This window comes from Artemia franciscana, chromosome 3 (assembly GCF_032884065.1).
Source record: "Artemia franciscana chromosome 3, ASM3288406v1, whole genome shotgun sequence".
Classification (NCBI taxonomy): Eukaryota; Metazoa; Arthropoda; class Branchiopoda; order Anostraca; family Artemiidae; genus Artemia; species Artemia franciscana.
Genome location: NC_088865.1, coordinates 28,240,153 through 28,246,861, shown reverse-complemented (window position 1 = coordinate 28,246,861; position 6,709 = coordinate 28,240,153).

Genomic DNA, 6,709 nt, shown 5'->3' with positions numbered 1-6,709 from the left:
TATATTTGTTGGATTAAAAAGTGGAATAAGGAGGATTTTTTTTAGCTTCTACACGTTTACACTGACGAACGCTAATTTGGATTGAATGACAAAAGAAATTCCGAAAAGAAAGTTTTATAAAGAAACGTAGAAAGCAAAATTAAAAGTAGTAATAAGCAGAAATAATCAGACAATATGCCGAAATTAAAACAAACAGAAACGACTAAGAATAAATAAATGCAACTCAAAACCAACTAAAATAAAACTGACAATAAAGTCATTTTGAAAACAAACAAAATTTCTCCCAAATAAAAGCTGGATTGCTACTTCCTTCAAATCCCTAGAGGACAAAGTGTCATTGGTGCTTTATTGTGTAGAAGAAAATTGTGTATATTTTGAACAGCCTGTTTTGCATAAAAAATCGAATAATGCTTCTATGAAAAAAAAAATAACAACTGATTCTTAAAATAAATACCCCCTAAAATGTCTTTATTTAATCTAGTTTGAAAAACAAATCTACGGGCACATGCTCCCTGTCTGCCCCATGTGGAGGCCATTGAAAGTGTCGAAAATTGATTGCTAAATAGTACTCTTGTTATCTCAATTGCCAATTTTGCTAATTCTTAAATCCAGTTCAGTTTAACTCAGTTAAAAAAAAGATCAGTTTCCGTCTAATTTTTAAAAATGGTCTAGCATATTCTTATTTTCCCTTTAGGATTTGTTAAAATGTGAGACAAATCAATCAGTCTAGCTAAATAGTTTTCATTCAGCGGTTCCTGGTAAAACATCGTCCAATAAATAATTTTATTTCAAAAGGAATAGGCTACACGGTGATAAAACTTGCATTAATTAGATAACGACAAAGAACTTTCTTTGTGATAAAATTTTCGATTCATTGGATATTGATACTGGTATAAGATTTGTTTAGTGAGGAAGAATTAGCAACAGTACTAGAAGGATTAAAAAATAATAAGGCCCCAGGTGCTGATAGTATGATTAATGAGTTCCTTAAATATGGTGGCTCTGAGGTTAGGAATAAGCTACTGAAGATTATGAACATGATTTTTGAAAAAGGGGAAGTACCCAATGATTTTAGGAAAACCTTAATTAAACCACTGTATAAGAAAGGTGACAAGAGTGAATGTCGGAATTATCGAGGCATTAGTCTGGTCTCTGTAGGTAGCAAATTACTGAGTAATATGATACTTTTTAGACTGAGACATGCTGTAGACAAAGTTTTAAGGGAAGAACAATGCGGTTTTAGAAAAGGTAGAGGATGTGTCGACCATGTTTTCACTCTTAGGTTAATAATTGAGAAGTCCCTTCGTTGTCAAACACCTTTGGTCCTTAGTTTTATCGATTATGAGCAAGCTTTCGATTCTGTTGATAGAACAGCGTTAACAAAGGTCTTATCGTTATATGGTATACCAGAAAAATACATTAAAGTGATTTGCGCTATGTACGAGAATAATACTGCTGCGGTTAAGGTAGGAAATGAGGTTAGCAACTGGTTTTGTATTAAATCAGGAGTTAAGCAGGGTTGTGTTCTATCCCCCTTTATATGGATCATTTTGATAGACTTCGTCTTAAGGAGCACAGGAAAGGCAATTGGAGACCATGGAATCAAATGGGGAGGAAGAACGCTCCTGGACTTAGATTATGCTGATGATTTAAGCATATTAGATGAAAGTGTGAGCAAAATGAATGAATTTTTAGAGGTTTTACGAGTTCAGGGTGCTAAAATAGGCTTGAAAATTAATGTTAAGAAGACTAAGTCACTAAGGTTAGGAATAAGTGAAGATGAACAGGTGACCTTAGGTAACGAAAAGATTGATCAGGTTGGGAGCTTCAGTTACCTTGGTAGTATTATTAGTAAAGATGGTGGGAGCAGTGAAGATGTTAAAAGTAGAATAGCTAAAGCTCAGGATGTTTTTTCACAGTTAAAAAAAGTTTGGAAGAATAGAAAGATAAGCCTACAAACCAAGATTAGAATATTGGAAGCTACAGTGATGACAGTGGTCAAATATGGCTCTGAAGCATGGACACTCCGAAAAGCAGATGAAAATTTACTAGATGTTTTCCAGAGAAATTGCCTACGGATTGTTCTGGGTACCCGGCTGACTGACCGTATTTCAAACAGTAGGTTGTACGAAAAGTGTGGTTCAATCCCGCTTTCTGGGGCTATAATGAAAGAAAGGTTGAGATGGCTAGGCCACGTTCTACGGATGAAGGATGACAGATTACCGAAGATTGTCCTTTTTGGCCAACCGTCTGGGGCTACACGGAAAGCAGGTCGTCCTTGTCTAGGTTGGGAGGATGTCATAAATAAGGATTTAAAGGAAATGGGAACTTCCTGGGAGGGTGTAAAGAGGGAGGCTTTAAATAGATTAGGTTGGAGGAGGAGCGTGCGTAGCTGTGTTGGCCTCAGGCGGCTTGGTGCTGCAGTGAGTTATTAGTAGTAGTAGTAGTAGTATGATTACATTATGATTAAGGAATGATGTTTTGATTAGAAAAAAATTAGCTGTTGACTGCAGGTTATGATAAGGATTGAAATTTGGAATTGAGTAAGAAACGAGTTATATCGGATTTATTAAAGACTTACCTTTGGCATTTTTTATTTTAAGCTTATTACCGTTAATCCTCCCGTACAAAAATACCCTTGAAATGTCCATTGAAGGTAGTGCGAGTGCTCAGTTTTGACAAGAAAATGATTTCATGTGGGACTTGATGCCTCGCTTAACCGAGACAATGGAGTCGACGCTCCCTGAAGTTCTAACCAAAGTTACTTCAGTTGAAAGCCAGTTAGCTACCGTAAATGAGAAATGGGCGGGAAATACCTGAGCTAATGGAGAGATAAACAGGGATATCGAGGTATTGAGAAAGTATTTAAGTCAAGCTAGCCAACGCTCAGACACACTAGACGAAGATCTTCAAAGGTCAAATATAGTATTCTTCAACTTTTCCCCTATGGATCCTGCAGTGTATACTCTGAAATAACTTATTCTTAGGGCCATTAGTGGCCATTCATACGGTGCTTAGGCGTGGTGATAGTCGCGCCTAAGTTCCAAGCTTCTCTGTTCCAGAGGATCGTTCTTTCTTGAACCTGATTCTACGAGAGGACGAGACTGACCTATCATGGCTAATGAATTAGGCACAAGAATTGAAAATTAAAAAATAAGGATAAGGTGAATCAGGACTTGGCGTCTTTGTGTGGAGATTCGTCTGGATTGGGGCTACATATGCATATGGCAAGCTAACCTGGCAAAAGAAAAAGAAAAAGAAGGATATGGACAAGGGAAATCTTCAGAGAGCCAGGAGCTTTTGAGCAACTGATCTCCGATTCACCTCCTACGCATTTTGCTTCCTCGAAGTATTCTTGTAATCATTTTCCTGTCTTATCATACACAAACCTTTCCATATCTGTACCACTTGCTAACCCTCCATTCCTGTCAAATTTCTTGCCATGAATCTTCGATATAATTAAATGAAATATAATCTTAGTTACTGGTGAGTTGATCTAAAAGGAAGTATTATTAAGCCTGGGACTGAGACTCTGAGACCCGTGTGAACGGGAATTTTTTGCCAAGTCGTAGTCGTAGTCAAGACTACGACTACAACTAAGCCCTATGTGAACAGTCACTGAATCAGTGCATACCCGATTTAGGATTGTCCCGTAGCGGCTTGAAAAATTAGTTTAGAATTCGAGCTGGTCCAATGGTATTAAAACTGAAATTAGTTAAAATTCGTGGCATCATTTTAGGTTTAACCCACTATTAGAAAGAAGTGGGCTGTCGACGGCTCCCGATCACACCCCAAGGGAAAGGGAAGCGCGCAATCATTTGAAATTGTTGTTAAATGATCCTCTTTCAAAGAGCTGCCAAGCAAGTTTAAAGGAAGAAAATTAGTATATAGATGCTAGAGTGTTTATTTTTGACTCTTCCTCTGAATGCGCGAAAGAGCTAGTTTAAAGCCGAGGAAAGTATAAGCCACACCGGCAGAAGAGTGAAACGTTATCAAAATGAAATAATCCGGTTGAAACAATCAAACAGTTCGTGATAACGAACTGTAGTAAGGAGCGATCCGGCTCAATAGTAACCAACACTCTAAAAAACGGAATTTTGATATCAATAGCTACATCAAAAGAATCGCATTTTAATGCTGATTTTAAATATATAAGTTTCATCAAGTTTAATCTTACCAATCAAAAGTTACGAGCCTGAGACAATTTGCATTATTTAAGAAAATAGGGGGAAACACCCCCTAAAAGTCGTAGACTTAACGAAAATCTTAACGAAAATGACACCATCAGATTCAGCGTATCAGAGAACCCTACTGTGGAAGTTTCAAGCTCCTATCTACAAAAATGTGGAATTTTGTATTTTTTGCCAGAAGACAAATCACGGGTGCGTGTTTATTAATTTTTTTTTTCCAGGGGTCATCGTATCGACCAAGTGGTCCTAGAATGTCGCAAGAGGGCTCATTCTAACGGAAACGAAAAGTTCTAGTGCCCTTTTTAAGTGACCAAAAAATTGGAGGGCATCTAGGCCCCCTCCCACGCTCATTTTTTTCCCAAAGTCAACGGATCAAAATTTTGAGATAGTCATTTTGTTCAGCATAGTCAAAAACCATAATAACTATGTCTTTGGGGATGACTTACTCCCCCACAATCCCTGGGGGAGGGGCTGCAAGTTACAAACTTTGACCAGTGTTTACATATAGTAATGGTTATTGGGAAGTGTACAGACGTTTTCAGGAGGATTTTATTTTGTTTTGGGTGGGGCTGAGGGGAGGGGCTATGTTGGAGGATCTTTCCTTGGAGGAATCTGCCATGGGGGAAGAAAAATTCAATGAAAAGTGCGCAGGATTTTCTAGCATTACTATAAGAAAACAATAAAAAATAAACATGAAAACGATTTTTCAAATGAAAGGAAGGAGTAGCATTGAAACTTACAACGAACAGAGATTATTACGCATATGAGGGGTTCTAAAAATACTTAGCATAAAGAGCGAGGTATTTAGGAGGAGATAAATACCTCGCTCTTTATGCTAAAGTATTTTTAGTAATTTCAACTATTTATTCTACGGCCTTTCTGATTCAGGGGTCATTCTTAAAGAATTGGGACAAAACTTACGATTTAGTATAAAGAGCGAGGTATTAACGAGGGTAAAAACCCCCTCGTATATATAATAGAAATATAAGATTATGAAAGTTTGTTACGTAAGTTAATTCTTAAGTTACGTATATTTTTTACTGATAAAAACGTTCGTTAAAAATTAAAAGTTCTAGTTGCCTTTTTAAGTAACCGAAAAATTGGAGGGCAACTAGACCTCCTTCTCCATCCCTTATTTCTCAAAACCGTCTGATCAAAACTAAGAGAAAGCCATTTAGCCAAAAAAAAAATTAATATACAAATTTCATTTAATAATTTATGTGCGGAGAGCCAAAACCAAACATGCATTAATTCAAAAACGTTCAGAAATTAAATAAAAAAAAAACTAATTTTTTTAGCTGAAAGTAAGGAGCGACATTAAAACTTAAAACGAACAGAAATTACTCCGTATATGAAGTGGATTGTCCTCTCCGCAATCCCTCGCTCTTTACGCTAAAGTTTGACTCTTTGCTACAATTCTACTTTTTAAAACAACTAAAAACTTTAGCGCAAACAGCGAGGGATTGCGGAGGGGACAACCCATTTCATATACGGAGTAATTTCTGTTCGTTTTAAGTTTTAATGTCGCTCCTTACTTTCAGCTAAAAAAATTAGTTTTTTTTATTTAATAGCTGAAAGAATGGACATTTTTGAGTCCTGATAGCAATACCGAAACGGTGCTGGAGCTTAATGTAAAAGATTCTTCATCTCGATGCTCCGAAATTTCATCCCAAAATTCTTATGGGCGATCTCAACCTCAACCTTTTGGATCAAAATTCTGCTTCAGCTATAGATTTTTTGTCGATGATGCTCTCTTTGGGAATTCAACCTTCAGTTGTTATATCAACCTGAGTTACTGAAACGCATGCGTCTCTTATTGACAATATTTTTTCGTCACTAGATCTCTTAGAATATTTGGTACATGTTAGAGATGTTTATTACCATTTCCCCGCTATTTCCCTATATAAGAGTGCTGATCAAACGCAGCGCATAGCATCACTATCTACTCTCCATTTTTCCGTTTTGGTGATACTGAGCTGAGTTTACTTAATTCTCGTCTGACTGACCAGCCATGGAATAGTTTGGTTTCTGAATCTGATTTTAACCACTCTTTTGATTTCTTTTCTGATATAGTGAAAAAAGGTATCCTAAAAGTTTGCAATCAGGGTCCAGCGCCTCATACTTCGGAAAGGATAGCACCGCTGAATCCACGGATGGCTCAAGGTTTCCATAGAAGCTGAAAAAGGGAAAAATTATTTGTGGAAGCTTTATATGGCTTCATCAGCTGTAGCTCATCATCAACGGCTCAAGGCCCATAAAAGTATATTTAATTCTCTATGTCAGGGGCCAAGGGTCAGTATTATCATTGGAAACTTTCTGAGCGAAGAAAAAATATAAGGAAGACATGGCATATAATTAATTCGGGTCTTAGACCTACTCCCCATCCACCTTCAGTTCCAACAACGCTAATAGTCGATGGTAAGACTGTCAAAGGAGAAGAAGATGTTCAGCGATAGCTTACCCCTTGTTTTACTAATATAGGGAAGACGACTGCTTCCTCTGTAGACTTTACAACTTCT